This window comes from Hemitrygon akajei, chromosome 17 (assembly GCF_048418815.1).
Source record: "Hemitrygon akajei chromosome 17, sHemAka1.3, whole genome shotgun sequence".
NCBI lineage: Eukaryota > Metazoa > Chordata > Chondrichthyes > Myliobatiformes > Dasyatidae > Hemitrygon > Hemitrygon akajei.
The window spans coordinates 77,986,192-78,004,407 of NC_133140.1; the positions used below are offsets into that span (position 1 = coordinate 77,986,192).

Below are 18,216 nucleotides of genomic sequence, written 5' to 3' on the forward strand. Positions count from 1 at the left end.
TCTGCTGAAATGCTTATCCTTGCATATTCTACTCCTCTGATCCACAATTCCAACATTCCCACCACCCTGGACCTTCTATCAACCCAAGCATGACAAAAAAAATCTGCTGCTACAACATTCCAAAAATCACATCTGATCCATATCACCGTTTGCTTTGGTCCCCACTAATCTGTGCTGACATGGGCCGGTAATGGCTCATCAGAAACATGAGAGATTGCCGGAAATGCAGAGCAACACACACAGAAAATGATGGAGGAACTCAGCAGAAAAAGAATAGGTAGTTGACGTTTTGGGCCGAGACCCTTTTTCAGGATTGGGGAAGATGCCAGAATAAAAAGGTGGGAGGAGGGGAAGGAGGATAGCTGGAAGGTGATTGGTGAAGCCAGGTGGTTGGGAAAGGTCAGGAGCCAGAGAAGAAGGAAAATGAGAGGAGCGGACAGTGAACCATAGGAGAAAGAGAAGGAGGAGGGGGCCCAGGGTGAAGTAATTAATTCTCATTCCTATTCCCATTCCGATGTGCTGGTCCGTGGCCTCCTCTTGTGCTAAAATGAAGCGACACTCAGGTCAGCAACACCTTATATTCCACCCGGGTAGCCTCCAACCTGATGGCATGAATGTTGATTTCTCCCTCCAGTAAACAAATATCCTGCCCTCCCTTCCTTTATTTCTCCACTCTGATCTTTTCTTCTTCTCACCAACCTATAATTTCCCCCTGTGTGTGTGTTGCTTTGGTAATAGCTCAGGTTTAGAATGACTACCCTTGTTTAACTTGTTTACATGGGGCAGTATGGTAGCATAGCAGTCAACGTATTGTTTTATAACATGTGGTTCAATTCCTGCTGCTGACTGTAAGGAGCTTGTACGTTGTACCCATGACCATCTGGATTTACTCTGAATGCTCCTGTTTTCATCCACGTATGGGTACATGTGGACTAGGGTTAGTAAGTTGTGTGCATGCTATGTTGGCGCCAGGTGCACTGCCCACAGCACTTGAGTATGTTGGTATTTGACACAACATGGCCCATTTCTCTCTGTGTTGGATGTTTTGAAGTAAATATGACAAATAAAGCTAATCTCTAATCTCCATACCTCCACAGACCCTCTCCTTCCCTTCTGCAACCTCCTCTAGACATGTGCTGTAAGGGCTACCCTGAGAGATCAAGAAAGGTGCATCTGAAGCTTCTAATAAGTTCCACATTGAAAAATACTTAAAAAGAACTGATAAGGGAATGAATTCAGATTAATTCATCACATGTACATCGAAGGAAGCTATGATGAAATACATTGTTTGCATTAACAACCAACACAATGGTGGGATGTTCTGGAGGCAGCCCACAAGTGTTCTCACACATTCCGGCAGCAACACAGCACACCCACCATGTTCAGCTGAACAACACAAGCAGCAACACGTGCAGCAAGGACTCAAGGAAAGGAAAGCTACATCAAGTTAAACAGATAGAAGAATAAAGGAGCATTTTGGTCCAACTGGGTCTATACAGATGGCATTACAGAAGAGTGAGGTGATATCATCTCTCTTGCCCGGTATCTCTCTCTTTCTCTTCCTCTCACACATTCCCTCTTTCTGTTCTCTTCCTTTTTCTCATTTTTCATTCTTTCTCTCACTCATTCTCTCTTTCTTTTCCCTCTCTTTCTCACTATCTCTATCTTCCCTTCTCTATCTCTCCCTCCCCTTTCTCTCTTTCTTACTAATGCGCTCTCTCTCCCCTCTTCCCTCCATCTCCCCTCTCTCTTCCATCTTACTTATCACTCTTTTGAATTGATCCCCCACATGTTAAAGATAAACTCTTGATCTTTCAACCTATCAGCCTATCTCATCATGGACTTTGGAGTTTATTTGTCTATCTGCACATGGATGAAAGAAAAATGGAGGGTTATGTCAGAGGGAAGGGTTAGATTGATCATAGAGTAGATTAAAAGATTAGCACAACATTGTGGGCTGAAGGGCCTGTACTGTGCTGTGATGTTCACTTTCTATATCTGTACCTCGTACTTCAACCATCACTCTAACATAGAATTTCCGAATGTTTAATCTGATCGGTGTTACCTTATGAATTCAGTGACCTGATTGCTTCACTTCCAACTCCCCACACGATTCAGCTGAGCTCGCAATCATATTCTAAGTCTTCTATGCACTGTTAACTCAGCAGGAGAATCACCTACCAAGGAATATAATCTCTTTCCAAGGTTTAGCAAAGCAGAATGCTAATCAATGTCTCAATATTAAACTCGAGCACCCTTGTAATACTTGTTCCTTTGATAATCCACACTGATCTCTCAGCAGCATCTTTTGATGCTGGATGATATGAAATGTGTGCTTTTTGCACCATATACCATTTTGTTTCATGAGTGTTCAAATAAAAATGAACAAAGCTGACAACCATTAAATGAGACTAGTTCTTTGGTAAGCCATTACATGGAAAAGTAGACCTCTATTTTTTGATAGGATGGCATTTCTTTTTGTAACAGAGAACCCAACCTATTTTACACAGAGTAACACATAGGTGGAAAGAGCTGTCGAAAAGAGAGTAGCGTTTAAAAGGCAGTTGGATGGGATACATGGATGGGAAGGTTTAAAAGGTTATGGGACCAAACACCGGGAAAATAGGACAAATTGGATGAGGCATCGAGGCAAGCAAGAATCAGTTGGGCCTAATGGCCTGTTTCTATGATATCATTCATTTAGTTACACACTACTGTGCAAAAGGCTGGGGTGCCTAAGACTTTTGCACAGTACTGTAGTAATTTTATCTATTGCACTGTACTGCTGTCACAAAATAACCAAATTTCATGACATATGTGAGTGATGATAAACCTGATTTTGATATGGGTTTTGGCTCAAAATGTCGACTGTACTTTTTTCCATTGCCGCTGCTCGGCCTGCTGAGTTCCTCCAGTATTTTGTGCTGGCCGTTTTGTTATGGGTCTCTTTTGTGGACTTGAGAGTGGGAAGTGGGGCAGGGAGAGGGGAATCATGGTTGGAAAAAAGGGAAGGGAGAGGGGAGGAAGTGGGAAGCACCAGGGAGACATCTGTAATGATCAATAAATCATTTGCTTGGAATCAAATGGCCTTGCCTGGTGCCTCAGGGCTGGGTATGTCTGTATCCACACTGCACCCAGCCCTGGCACTCCTTCTCTGCCACCTCTTTTTCTCGAGTGACTTGCTCTTTGTAATGCAGTCTTATGGTGCTTTCTGTATAAACTTGTTCAGTTTATTTTGATAAGCTTGGGGATTCTGTGTTACTTGTGTTACTTCAGCGGGTGCCCAATTAGTGCTAGTTGTGGAGTCCTAGTTTTGAAAATATTACATTTCATTGTGTCACTCAGCCAAGTCACTGAAGTTCTGTTCGAATTGTCTGGTTTCCCTCCCTATGTTGAGGTTTGTCTTTCCTCTGCACTTGGGTTCCAACATTCCAAACACATATTGTGACACCTTTCTTCGGTCTTCAGTCAGTACCAAAGTCCATAAAGGTGAATCACGGGCTTGCCTCTGGAATTGTAACAGGTGATCCACTTATCCATAAGGTCTCCAAAATCTTTGTCCAATCCAAGCCAATGAACACAATTTGTGACAATCACCTTTATGCTTCGACTACCAGAACTGCAAATGCTAAGATGCTCTAAAGCTTATCCTGATACACAGGGCATGGCAACACTATATCCCATTTATACAGCATTGTTCCATTGACAATTCATGTTGTCAATCATCAGTTACAGGCTGTTCTTTTGTCTGCATCTGAACACTTGTTCTCTCAGTCCAGCCTTTTTGCATATTCAATTTAAGACAATATTCTTATCTTTCTCAGCTACTTCCAGTTTTGTAACTGGAGCATTATCTTTTACTACTTTTAAAATAAAATTCATGCTTTCACTCCCAACGCTTGGATTTGCATCTTGATAATGCACCTACAATTGCATTTTATTTGAATTTTTTATATTCAGTTGTGTCTATTAACAGAAGACCTGCCTTTGCCTCCCTGATAAAACTATAGTCTGTGCTGCAAACCTTGAACCAAGAATTGCTAACAAGTGTGTTTGGTTAAGTGGAGTGGTTTTCCCAGTGGAACGTCACATCTTTTTACTCCAAAGACACTTGCTATTACCTCTTTCTTAACTTGAGCGTCCTTAAGTTCTGAGGCTGTGCCCTGTGCTCCGAGACTTCCCCACTATTGGAAATACCTTCTCCACATTCACTCTACTAGGCCTTTGAATATTCAATAGGTTCAATGAGAATTATTCTTCTAAACTCTAGTGAGATCATCAATTTTCACTGAATGCACTCCCCGTGTGAAATCTGGAGTCAACCAATTGCTTCCTATTTACTTTATGGACAGTGGGAAAAACACCGGGCACATGTAATCGCTTATAATGAACATATCAAAATCCAGACAGGACACTGATGATTAAAATGGAGACTGAATTATGGCTGCACCTTCTTCTCCAATTATGTCCTGTTGCTAACCTTGCTTCACAAGAAAAATGTATTCAGCCTGGGCTCAATGTGAAGCTCCGCGGGAGATTGACTGCTGTGAGGGAAGGAAAAAAATAAACACATCAATATTCAATTAAGGATGAAGATTATTTTATATTTTTATTTTATTTGATTTAGAGATACAAAACAGGCCCCTCTGGCCTGGTAACCCACCTACTTAAGCCTTGCCTGATCATAGGACAGTTTATAATGACCAATTAACCTACTAACCAGTAGCAACACACACACAAAATGCTGGAAGAACTCAGCAGGTCAGGCAGCATCAATGGAAATGAATAAACAGTCAACGTTTTGGGCCAAGACCTTTCTTCAGGACTGAGAGGAAAGGGGAAGCCTCCAGAATAAAAAGGTGGGGAGAGGGAAAAGGGGCTAGCTGGAAGGTAATAGGTAAAACCAAGTGAGTCGGAACGGTCAAGGGCTGAAGAGGAAAAAACCTGATAGGAAAGAAGAGTGGACCGTAGAAGAAAGGGAAGGAGGAGGGATCCAGAGGGAAGTAATAGGCAGGTGAGAAGAAGTAAACGGTCAGAGTGGGGAATAGATGAAGAGGGGAGGGAAGGGCTAAAGTATTTTTACCAGAAGGAGAAATTGATATTCATGCCATCAGGGTGGAAGGTACTGGATGGGATATGTTACTCCCCCAACATGAGGGATGCCTTATCTTGGCACAAGAGGAGACTATGGACCAACACGTCAGAATGGGAAAATAGGAATCAAAATTAAACCAGCACATCTTTGGATTGTGGGAGAAAACTGGAGAATCCAGAGGAACCATATGCACACATGGGAAGAACACAAAAGCTTTCTTGTAAAGGATGTTTGAATTGAACTCTGAACTCTTAAGCTACAGGCTGTAATAGCATTGTGCTGACCGTTACACTACCGTGACCCCCTGTTTCTGAAAGAAAGTGTTGCAGTCAATTGAGATCTATGCTTCTAAAAAGTTATACACTCATATCAATTACATAGGGGGTGGCATAGTAGTGAAGCAGTTTGCTTAACAGTTTACAGTGCCAGTGATTAGGGTTCAATTCCACTGTGTCTGTAAGGACTTTGTATATTTTCCTTGTAACTGTAGGATTTGTCCAGATGCTCTGGTTTTCTCCCACATTGCAAAGATGTATGGGTTAGAGTGAGGAAGTTGTGAACTTGCTATATTGGTGCTGGAAGTGTGGCGACTCTTACAGGCTGTCCAAAGCACATTTTGGACTGTTTTGGTCGCTGAAGCAAACAATGAATTTTACTGTACGTTTCAATGTATGTGACAAATAAAGAATTTCAAAGATCTTTAGACATCCCTGATGCTTGTTTTTGCGTTCAGATCTCACAGGCAGACTCTCCACACCTTGAACAGCTGAAGTATCTTTCAGATGTGACATGAACCCAAGGCTACGTCTGCCCTCTCCAGAGGATGTGAATTATTGCGTAACACTATTTTAATATTTACTTGTTCAACAGACATGTGTTATAAACTGACCTCACATTCCTCAAAGTCCCTCTCCCTGGTGAACATTGAACATTAAGAACCTCCCTTACCTCCAGTCACATGCTTCCACTTTTATCCCTGAGCAATCCTACCCTCACTCTAGTAACGCACAGGAATGCTCTGCTGGGGTGGTGGTTGAGGCTGATACAATGAGGACATTTAAGAGAATATAAAGAAGGGAGCGCTATGAGTAGATTGACATTGGAGTAGGTTAAATGAACAGCACAACATTGTGGGCCAAAGGATCAGCATTATGCCACACTGCACAGTACTATGATTTATGTTCTAGGTTCATCATCTATGTCCTATATTCTATCATTTATGTCTATAATCTATGATACCAGTGCCAGTGAAATCCATTGGAGTTACTCAACATTTCCTCATAGAGTCATAGAGAGGGCCAGCAGGGAATCAGGCCTTGCAGTTGTAGGAACAAGGTGAAAGATCACACGGAGCTGGTGTTCAACATAACGGGCAATCTATTAACGAACTGGTGCACACCAGAAGTCCAGTCAAAGCTGATCTACCTGACCATGAATTTGGTTACAACTTGTACATTCTCAGTTCACAAGATTAGCAGTAAACCTGCATTTTGATAGCAGGATGGTGGCAACAGGATGACTTAATTGTGGGAGCGGCCATTGTGAGAGTGGATAGTATTAGAGGGGTCACATGTTGGCTCAAGGGGCTTAGGTGAGAAGGGGGTGAAGGCTCGAAGTAAGTTTCTAGCAAGCTGTTGTTTTCTTTCTTTGTCTATTAGTATATAGTTAGCATGGAAAGAATAGGTCCAGAGTTAGTGCTATGTTCTTCATGTGAGATGTGGGCACTCTGGGAGACATCTAGTTATTTGCACAAGGTGCACTGAGCTGCAACTCCTTAGAGACCATGTTAAGGAAATGGAACTGAAGATCAATGATCTTCAACTCACACGGGAGAAAGAGAAGGTGATAGATTGGAGCTAAGTTGCAGGAGACAAGTAGATGGGTGACTGTCAGGAGAGGGAAAGTGAATAGGGAGCCAGTGCAGCGTTCCCCTGTGGCGCTTCTCCTCAATAATTATATTCCTTTGGATATAAGTGGGGGGGGGGGGGGGGCGAGGACCTATCAGGGGAAAGCCAGAGAGACCAGGTCTCTGGCACTGAGTCTGGCTCTGTCACAGGAGAGAAAAGAGGAGAGCAGTAGGGATATGGGATTCCATAGTTAAAGAGGAGATTCTATGGATGTGAATGTAACAACCGGAGAGTACGTTACCTCCCAGATGTCAGGTTCAGGGATGTCTCGGATCATGTCCATAGCATCCTAAAGGGGAGGATGAACAGCCAGAAGTCATGGTATGTATTGCTGCCTACAACGTGGTTAGGAAAGAGATGGGTCCTGAAGAGAGAATATCGGGAGTTAGGTGGAAAGCTGAAAAGCAGGATCTCAAAGGTAGTAATCTTCAGACTACAAGACTCTACAGAGGGCAGTAAAACCTGCCCAGAGGATCACTGGAGTCTATTTCTGATATTTATTGGGAGTGTTGCAGAGGAAGGGACCAAAGCATTAGATAGATAGATAGATAGATAGATAGATAGATACTTTATTCATCCCCATGGGGAAATTCAACTTTTTTCCAATGTCCCATACACTTGTTGTAGCAAAACTAATTACATACAATACTTAACTCAGTAAAAAATATGATATGCATCTAAATCACTATCTCAAAAAGCATTAATAATAGCTTTTAAAAAGTTCTTAAGTCCTGGCGGTTGAATTGTAAAGCCTAATGGCATTGGGGAGTATTGACCTCTTCATCCTGTCTGAGGAGCATTGCATCGATAGTAACCTGTCGCTGAAACTGCTTCTCTGTCTCTGGATGGTGCTATGTAGAGGATGTTCAGAGTTTTCCATAATTGACCGTAGCCTACTCAGCGCCCTTCGCTCAGCTACCGACGTTAAACTCTCCAGTACTTTGCCCACGACAGAGCCCGCCTTCCTTACCAGCTTATTAAGACGTGAGGCGTCCCTCTTCTTAATGCTTCCTCCCCAAGACGCCACTACAAAGAAGAGGGCGCTCTCCACAACTGACCTATAGAACATCTTCAGCATCTCACTACAGACATTGAATGACGCCAACCTTCTAAGGAAGTACAGTCGACTCTGTGCCTTCCTGCACAAGGCATCTGTGTTGGCAGTCCAGTCTAGCTTCTCGTCTAACTGTACTCCCAGATACTTGTAGGTCTTAACCTGCTCCACACATTCTCCATTAATGATCACTGGCTCCATATGAGGCCTAGATCTCCTAAAGTCCACCACCATCTCCTTGGTCTTGGTGATATTGAGACGCAGGTAGTTTGAGTTGCACCATATCACAAAGTCCTGTTCTGCCACCCATCCCAGAATCTCTTTGACCCACTACCATCAGGAAGGAGGTACAGGAGCAGTAGGACTAGGATTGCCAGACTGTGTAACAGCATTTCCCTCAGGATGTGAGACTAACAAATACCCTTCAACCACCGAGGTCTCGTCACTAGGACAGCAAAACTGTCTACTATACTCTTTACTGTTTCCCTGAGCTGCACTTTACTACCTGCATTTTGAATTATATTTTATTAACTTATTTATAGCATATTTTTGGTTTATATGCTGTGTGTGGTAAATGTTGTGCAGATCTACTGTGCTCCAGAAGGAACATTGTTTCATTTGATTGTATGTACATAGGTCAGATGACAATAACCTTGATCTTTGGTTAGCTGTCTGTGTCATGTACCATTGAGGGTAAGAATAGGATGATTTGGCAGATGAATACATGGCTGAAGAATTGGTGCAGAGGGCAGGGTTTCAGATTTCTGTATTACTGGGATCTCTTCTGCGGAAATTATGACCCATACCAAACGCATGGGTTACACATGAACCAGCGAGAGCTGTTGGGAAGGTTTCACTAATTTGGCAAGGGGATGGGAACCAGAGTGATAGGGCTGAGAATGGGGCAAGTATGCAAGTAGATGCAGTGGGTAGTGAGACCGTGAGGAAGGACAGGAAAATGATAAAGCAAAATTGCAGTCAGTGGGATGAGTTGATGTGTAATGTGGGGGGCAAAATCAAAAAGGGTGGAATACAGGACTGAAGGTGTTATATTTGAATGCATGCTGTTTACAGCATAATGTCGATGATCTTGCCACACAGGTAGAGATCGGCAAGTATGACATTGAGGTTATCACTGAGTCATGGCTGAAAGAATATCAAAGCTGGGAGCTTAACATCCAAGGATACACATTATATTGAAAGGACAGGTGGGTAGGCAGAGAGGGTGTGCTGGTTCTGTTGGAAAAAAAATAAACCCTTAAGAGCGGTGACATAGAATAAGATAATGCAGAATCCTTGTGGGTAGAGTTAAGAAATTGCAAGGGTAAAAAGTCCTTAGTGGGAATTATATTCAGGATACAGGGTATAAATCACAAAGGGAGATAAAAACAGCATGTAAGAAGTGCAATGTTATAGTCAAGGTATATTCAGGTAGATTGGGAAAATCCGGTTGGTGCTGGATCCCAAGAAAGGGAATTTGTAGAATGCCTACAAGATGGCTTTTTGGAGCAGCTCGTGGTGGAGCCCACAAGGGAAAAAGGCAGTTCTGGATTGGGTGTTGTGTAATGGACCAGATTTGATTAAGGAACTTACAGTAAAGGAACCCTTAGGAGGCTGTAATCATAATATGATAGGCTTCAGCCTGCAGTTTGAGAAACAGAAGCTAGAGTCAGATGTATCAGTATTACATTGGAGACATGAGAGGAGCTATCCAAATTTGATTGGAAAGGGTCACTAGCAGGGATGACAGCAAAACAGCAGTGGCTGGTGTTTCTGAGAGGAATTTGGAAGACACGGGAAAGACACATCCAAAAGATGATGGTATATTCTGAAGGGAGGATAATGAAACCGTGGCTGATAAGAGAAGTCAAAGCCAATATCAAAGCCAAAAACAGGGCATATAACAGTGCAAATATTAATGGGAAGTTAGGGGATTGGGAAGCTTTTAAAAACCAACAGAAGGCAACTCAAAAAGCCATAAGGAGAGAAAAAATGAAATATAAATATAAGCTAGCCAATAATATTAAAGTGGACACAAAATAATTCAGATATATAAAGAATAAATGTGAGCTGAGAGGTGATATTGGACCATTGGAAAATGCCTCTGGAGAGATAATAATGGGGTAAATGAAACAGCAGATGAACTTAATAAGCATTTTTCATCAGTCATCACTGTGGAAGATACCAGCAGTATGTCAGAAACTCAAGAGTGTCGGGGCAGAAGTGACTGTAGTTGCTATTACTAAGGAGAAGGTGCTTGAGAAGGTGAAAGAATTGAAGGTGTACAAATTACCTGGACCAGATGGAGCCCATGATATTAAGGAAATATACTAGCATGAATAGAAGAATGGTTGACTGCAGGAGGCAAAGAGTTGGAATAAAGGGAGCTTTTTATGGTTGGCTGCCGGTGACTAGCAGAGTTTCACATGGGTCAGTGTTGGGGCTGTTTCTTTTCATGGTATATGACAATGATTTGGATGACAGAATTGATGGCTTTGAGGTCAACTTTATGAACAATACAAAGATAGATGCAGCGGCATGTAGCATTGAGGAAGCAGGAAGTCTCCAGGAATGAAAGGGTTACCGTATGAGGAACATCTGGCAGCTCTTGGGCTGTATTCCCTGGAGTTCAGGAGAATGAGGGCGGATCTCATAGAAACATTCTGAATGCTTAAAGGTCTGAACAGATTAGATATGGCAAAGTTATTTCCCTTGGTAGGGGAATCTAGGACAAGAGGGCACAATTTCAGGATTGAAGGACGTCCATTTAAAACTGAGATGTGAAGAAATTACTTTAGTCAGTGGGTGGTAAATTTGTTGAATTTGTTGCCACAAGAAGCTGTGGAGGCCAAGTGATTGGGTGTATTTAAGGCAGAGATAAACAGGTTCTTGATTAGCCAGAGCATCAAAGGGTATGGGGAGAAAGCAGGGGAGTGGGGATGACTGGAAGAATTGGATCAGACCATGATTAAATGGCAGAGCAGACTCGATGGGCCAAATAGCCTACTTCTGTTCCTAAATCTTATGATCTGCAGAAGGACCTAGACATATTAAGAGAATGGAAAAAAATGTTGCAGATGGGATATAGCGTAGGAAAGTGTATGATCATGCACTTTGGTAGAAGGAATAAAGATAAAATCCATTTTCTAAATGGAAAGAAAATTCAGAAATCAGAGATGCAACAGGACTTGGGAGTCCACGTGAAGGATTCCCTAAAGATAACTTGAAGATTGAGTTGGTGGTAAGGAAGGCAAATGCAATGTTTGCATTCATTTTGAGAGGACTAAAATATAAAAGCAAGGATGTAATGCTAAGACTTTATAAAACATTGGTGAGGCCTCACTTGTGAGTATTGTGAGTAGTTTTTGGCCCCTTATCTAAGAAAAGATTTGCTGACATTGAAGAGGGTCCAGAGAATGATTCTGGGAATGAAAGGGTTAACGTATGAGAAGCATTTGATGGCTCTGGGCCTGTACTCGCTGGAGTTTAGAAGAATGAGGGAAGATCTCATTGAAACCTATCAAATATTGAAAGGCCTAGGTAGAGTGGATGTTGAAAGGATATTTCCTATAGTGGGGGAGTCTAGAAGAGTGGGCACAACCTCAGAATAGAGGAATGTCTCTTTAGAACAGAGATGATAGAGGGATTTATTTAGCAAGAGGGTAGTGGACCTGGAATTCATTGCCACGGATGGCTGTGGAGGCCAAGTCACTGGGTATGTTTAAAATGGGGGTTGATAGGTTCTTAGTTAGTTATGGTGTCAAAGGTTAAGGGGAATGGGGTTAAGAGGGAAAAGAAATCAATGGTGGAGAAGACTCGAGAGGTTGAATAGCCTAATTCTGCTCTTATATCTTATGATCTTTTGGTAAGGAATTAGGTCTTGATTACAGAATAAAATGATTATGTACAATCTAACAGCAAATCCAATTTTCTATTACAACAATGAGTGAGTGCTACAGCATAATTAGTGAAATTCCTCAAACTTGGATGTCATCGCTGCTGCATTTTGCACCTCTGTTTCTAGGGTTTGTCTGCAGTTCCCTGTCACCGCATTAGCACAGTTCACGTCCTTACTTACTAGATATTAACCTCACTATTCTTTCTTCTACAGTATGGTCCTCTGACTCTGCATCGACGTATTTACCCAAATCGTACATTTATCCCATTTTTGAAATTCCAATCCCCCTGCATGGGATGTACAGTATACCTGGGCTGATGCTCAATTGAAAATAAGGGTGCTGCTCATGCTATCAAGAAGATTGTGAGCAAGTGGGCCAAAAGAAGGTAAGAATGATTTATTTACAGATCATTTCAAGTTTCTGAACTCCCAACCTCAAAATGTACAGTGATTTTAAAAATAATTGAAACCTGTATTGAGAATGAAGAATTTAAAGAAGTGTGGAACTGAAGCGGGTCTGTGGGACTGTGGGGGATTGCAGTTCGGAAAGGCCAATGTACTGAAATGGGCAGTTGACCTCCTGTGCAACACACAGAAAATGCTGGAGGATCTCATCAGGTCAGCCAGCATGTATGACAGGAATAAACAGTCATCCGGATTTGAAAGGAAGGAGGAAAAAGCCAGTATATGATGGTTGGGATTGGGAAGGAGTACAAGCTATGAAGGTGATAGATGAAGCCAAATGAAGGGGAAGGAAGGCGGATGAAGTGAGAAACTGTGAGGCAATAGGTGGAAAAGGTAAATGGCCAAAGATAATGAAACTGCTTGGAAAGTAGACTGGACCATGGGAGAAAGGGAATGATGAGGGGCACCAGAGGGAAGTGATAGACAGGTGAGGAGAAGAGAAGAGGTATGAGAGGAGTCAAAGTGAGAGAATGGAAGAAAGAGAAAAGGGAAGAGGTAAAAATTACCAGAAGTTAGGGAAATCAATTTTCATCCCATCAGGTTGGAGGCTACCCAAATGGAATATGACGTGGTTGCTCCAACCTGAGAATGGCTTCATCATGGTATGGACTGACATATTGGAATGGGAATGAGGATTAGAATTAAAATAACTATGCACCGGGAGATGTTTGTTGTGGACAGAGCATAGTCCTCTCTAATTCTCAGATCTGATAGAGAGAATCCTTTTCCTAGATGGAAATAATGAAGAGTAGAGTTCTTAGCTTTCAAGTGCGAGGAAAAAAGCTTAAAGAAGATTTATATGGCAAGTTTTTTATTCACAGAGATTGGTGGCTGGAATGCACTGCCAATCAAAGTGATGGAAGCCGATACCATGGCAACATCTAGGCAGGCACATAAATTAGCAGGCAATTGATGGATATAGTCCCAGGTGCAGATTAAATCAGTGTCATTTTAAGTACGGATATTGTGGGATGAAGGGCCTGTACCTGTGCTGTATTGTTTTTTTAAACTATCTTTTTCGGCAGTCTTCTTAAAATATTCATACCACAGGTTGAGTACCAATTATCCAAAATGCTTGGGGCTGGAAGTGCTTCAGATTTCAGACCATTTTTAGAATTTGGAATATATAATGAGATAGCTTGGGATCACCATTATTTCCAACTCCAAATGTATATAAGCAGTCTTTGTCTTACACTTGTTTATCACACATATGCACTGATGCAGCCATTTAGTGTGTTGGATTTTCATTTGTGACGATCTTGGCAAACTCATCAATGTATTTCTCTGCTGCTTCATGATCTGCAGATGCTTTATCACCACAAATCTTTAAAAATTTAATGTTCTGCCTTTTCTGAGATTTCTGCAGTCAGCCTTCTGAATATTTACAATTACCTTCAATTTTCAGTTAATCGTGATATATCTTTGCTTGTTTCATGATCACATTATCATTAAATGACATATGTTCTGTCTGACACTAATCAATCCACTCTTTCATTACACAATTGAGATCTTCATTTTTCACTTAATGCGGTGTTTTTCTATTTATCGTTAATTTCTGTTTATTACATATGGGAAGTTACTTCTTAGAACTGTCTGAAGTGCAGACACCTGCCTTATCACCTGGGAACCTTCCAAGTACTTTGTTGAATTTTCCATTTTGTGACGTTATGGCAGTGCTTAAAAAAATACAGATTTTGGAGGTTTTTGGATTTTGGAATTTCTAAAAAGGGGTATTCAACCCGTAGTAGTGTATCGGATTTGCAAAAAGTTTTCAAAGATAAGAAAATCCTAAATAAGATTGACTATCTGCCTGATGTCTTCCCCACTTTACCTATAATTTCACAATCTTTTTCATGGAATTATGCACTCAATAGCCACTTTATTGGATACACCTCTAGACCTGCTTGTTAATACAATGGCTAAGTAGTTAGCCAATCATGTGGCAGAAACTCAATGCATAAAAGTATGCAGACATGATCAGGAGGTTCAGTTGTTCAGACCAAACATCAGAATGGGGAAGAAATATGATCTAAATTACTTTGACCTGGAATGATTGTTGGTGCCTGACAGGATGGTTTGAGTATCTCAGAAACTGCTGATCTCCTGGGATTTTCACACACAGCAGTCTCCAGAGTTTACAGAGAACGATGTGATAAACAATAAACCATCCAGTGAGTGGCAATTCTGGGGGCTAAAGCACCTTGTTAATGAGGGAGGTCAGAGGAGAATAGCCTGGTTCAAGCTGACAAGATGGCGATAGTAACTCAAGTATCGACATGTTACGAAAGTGGTGTGCAGAAGAGCATCTCTGTACACACAGCACATCGGCCAATGAAGTGGATGGGCTGCTGTAGCAGAAGACCACAAGCATATACTCAGTGACCACTTTATTAAGTACAGGGGTAACTAATAAAGTGGGCACAGAGTGTAAGTTTGATCACAGACTACAGTCAATGAAATATGCATTGTTAGATGATGACTGATAGAACTTGATTTAAGGAGCTTTAATGCTTTAAATGCATCATATTTATTTCTCAACGTGTGACTTTGATTTACGAACCAACTTGGAGGTATTTTGTTGTATTTGGTGGTTTATCAGCAATCAGATGGTTTAAGGAGATATAGACTTGACTGTTTGTAATCTAGCAATTGTACTTCACCAGCCAACACACAATTCACACTCATGAGTAATTTGTTCAGAATGAGAATAGGTCAAATTGTCAGCATTTAGTATTTTCAAAAAAATGCACAAAAAGTCATAAATTATTCATTGTTGTACAGCCATAAGTGCAGTTTTCCAGTGCAGTTAGGGGTTATGAATAACAGACTGTTTGCAAAGAAATGTCTTGTTTTTTTTTCAAAATTGATTAGTCAGATAATGTGAGTTGGAGGAAACTATTCCTCATTCTCCCAACTCAGCACTAATTTAATTTTCATTTCAGCAATAAAATGAACTTCATTGGAGCTTTAAATGATTGATACAGCCAAATAAATACATTTAAACTTGAGACCTTGCAGTTTATTGTTACATAAGAAGTAGTCAATTATTTAAACAACACACTTAAAATGCTGGAGGAACTCAGCAGGTCAGGCAGCATTGATGGATAGGACCTGATGAAAAGTCTCTGTCCAAAATGTCCTCTCTTTATTCCTCTCCTGAGTTCCTCCAGCATCTAGTAGGTGTCATTCTGGATTTCCAGCATCAGTAGAATATCTTGTGTTTATCAATAATTTAAATACCAGTTTAGGCAACAGGCCAGAATCTTCAATGCTACAACACTCAACAATTTGGTTGTTGAAAGTGTCTTTATTTCATTCCTTCCATTTGTCTCTGTTCCTAACCTTGTCCCATCTACTTTACTCCATGACTAGTTTTCCCTTTCACCTTTTGTAATGGTTGATGGTTCAATGAGGAAGTCATTCCATCCTCATTTCCTTTTTCAACCAGAACCCATTTCTTCCCAGATAAAATATCTGTTATCACTGGAATTTTAAAATTAAAACATGAACTACAGGAATTATTCCTGAGGAAAGGTCATTTCAAAGTTCAAAGTAAAATTTACTATCAGAGTTCATGCATGTCACCACATACAACCCTGGGATTGTCTTTCCTGTAGGTAAATCTATAGAACAGTAACTGTTAACAGGATCAATCTACAGCAAGCTGTGCAAATGCAATTATAAATAAATAGCAATAAATAATGAGAGCATGAAGTAACAAGATAAGGAGTCCTTAAAGTGAAACCATTGGTTATGGGAACATCAGAAATAGAATGGAAATCCTAGCACCTGATTACTGAGAAGGTAAGTGGACACCCGTGAGGATAGCTACAAGAACTGGATCAGTGATGTATACAGTAGATGTTGGAAATCCAGCATGGAGGCATCATGTGGACCAGATACTGGATTTCAGCCAAAAAACATACCTGAGTTGACTGCATCCAACAAAATGGACACATTACAGTCACCAGACTTATCTCTCAGTGTTGACCATGTCACTAACAGCAATGTTACACCTGCAACTGAGAAAGTTGTCTTTGACAAGACACCTGCCAAACCTGATACCACTCCACGGGTCCAAAGGCACTATCCTGAAAAAAAACCCCAGAGTAACACACATAGACTGAATCTTCAGTATAGTGAAGAAAGTTATGGACTGTATTGTGAAAGCATATTTATTTGAACTTGGTCTGTTAAAGGGAAATTGGATGTTTTGTTACATGCACAGTTTTATGTTACATTAATCTAAAGGGGGAAGAAGTGTAATGTATGGATCAATTTCTTTTAGAGCATTGACTCCCCTTAATACTACATATCGACTGATAACTTACCTATGCGCATTGATCTGTTGTCTACTCATGCATATTGATCTCTCTCTCCCTCTAGCTACAATGTGAGTACACCAGTAAAGCCATCTCCACATGTGTGCTTTTATTTACGGTAATTGATATGTAGTTGTACAGAGACAACATCTATCCCCTTTTGTTCACAAGCCTGATGGTTGAGGGGTTGTAACTGTTCTTGAACCTGGTGGTATGAGTCCTGAAGCTCTTGTACTTTCTACCTGATGACAGCAGCGAGAAAAGAGCATGGCCTGGGTGGTGAGGATCTTTGATGATGGATGATGCTTCTCTAAGGCAACGTTTCATGAAGATGTGCTTGATGGGTGGGAAGACTTTACCTGTGATGTACTGGGCTGAATCCACTACCTTTTGTTGGATTTTCCACTCAAATGCTTTGTTGTTCCCAGACCAGGCCACAATGCAACCTGTCAGCACACTTTGCACCACACATCGATAGAAGTTTGCCAGAGTTTTTGATGACATGACATACCTCCACAGGCTTGCGAGGTGCTGTCGTTCTTTCTTTATAATTATAGTTATATGATGTCTCATTTCCATGAATCTTTTTCCTCTTTACAGTCATGCTATCTACTCTTCAAAGTCAAAATCAAAGTCAAAGTTGGGTTCATTGTCATATTGACAGGAAACCAGGTGATTTGGTTTCCTTCCAGATTCCAAAGATGTAGTGGTTAGTCTCCTGGCTGTAATTTGGTGGGCTTGTAAGGCCAGAAAGGTCAATTTTCATGCTGTATTGTGCATGACATTTAAAACTTCAACAAACTTCTACAGATGTGCAGTGGAGAGTGTACTGACTGACTGCTTCATGCCTGGTATAGAAACACCAATGTCCTCGAACAGAAATTCCTACGAAAGCTAGTGGATTCAGCCCAGTACATCGCGGGTAAAGCCTTCCAACCATTGAGCATATCTACATGAAACACTGTGATAGATAAGCAGCATGCATCATCAAAGATCCCTGCTACCTAGGTCATGCTCTGTACTCACTTCTGCCAACTGCAGAATCTCCTGTCTTTATGCATTAAACATAAATAATGCATGCGTTTTCCAAGAAACAACACTACTTAAATAAAAAGCGGTCCATTTTAGTGAAAGATGATCAATGCCTTGCTGCACAGGGGTAGGTTGCAGGTTGGTTCAATAACATTTATATTACTGTGTAAAAGTCTCAGGCACATGTATATAGCTAGGGTGCATAAGACCTTTGTAAAGTACTCTAGTAATCTGATGTATTGCACTGTACTGAAGCCATAAAGAAAACAACTTTCTTGACACATGTGAGTGACAATAAATCTGATTTTGGTATGGGTCTCTATTGTGGACTGAGAGTGGGATGGAGGCAGGGAGAGGGGTTGAGAAAAGGGAAAGGGAGAGGGAAGCACCAGAGAGACATTCTATAATGATCAATAAACCAATTGTTTGGAATCAAATGACCT

At 41.1% G+C, this 18,216-nt stretch overlaps 1 protein-coding gene across 5 annotated transcripts in view; it reads left to right on the forward strand.

Moving 5' to 3' along the window:
• LOC140740853 (uncharacterized) overlaps positions 1-18,216 on the forward strand; it is a 104,720-nt gene that overhangs the window by 51,563 nt on the left and 34,941 nt on the right. For all 5 annotated transcript variants that reach the window (XR_012101949.1, XR_012101948.1, XM_073070412.1 and 2 more), the window contains one exon: positions 12,168-12,340. The gene's annotated coding sequence lies outside the window, so the exon portion shown is untranslated. The remainder of the gene's footprint in view (positions 1-12,167; positions 12,341-18,216) is intronic.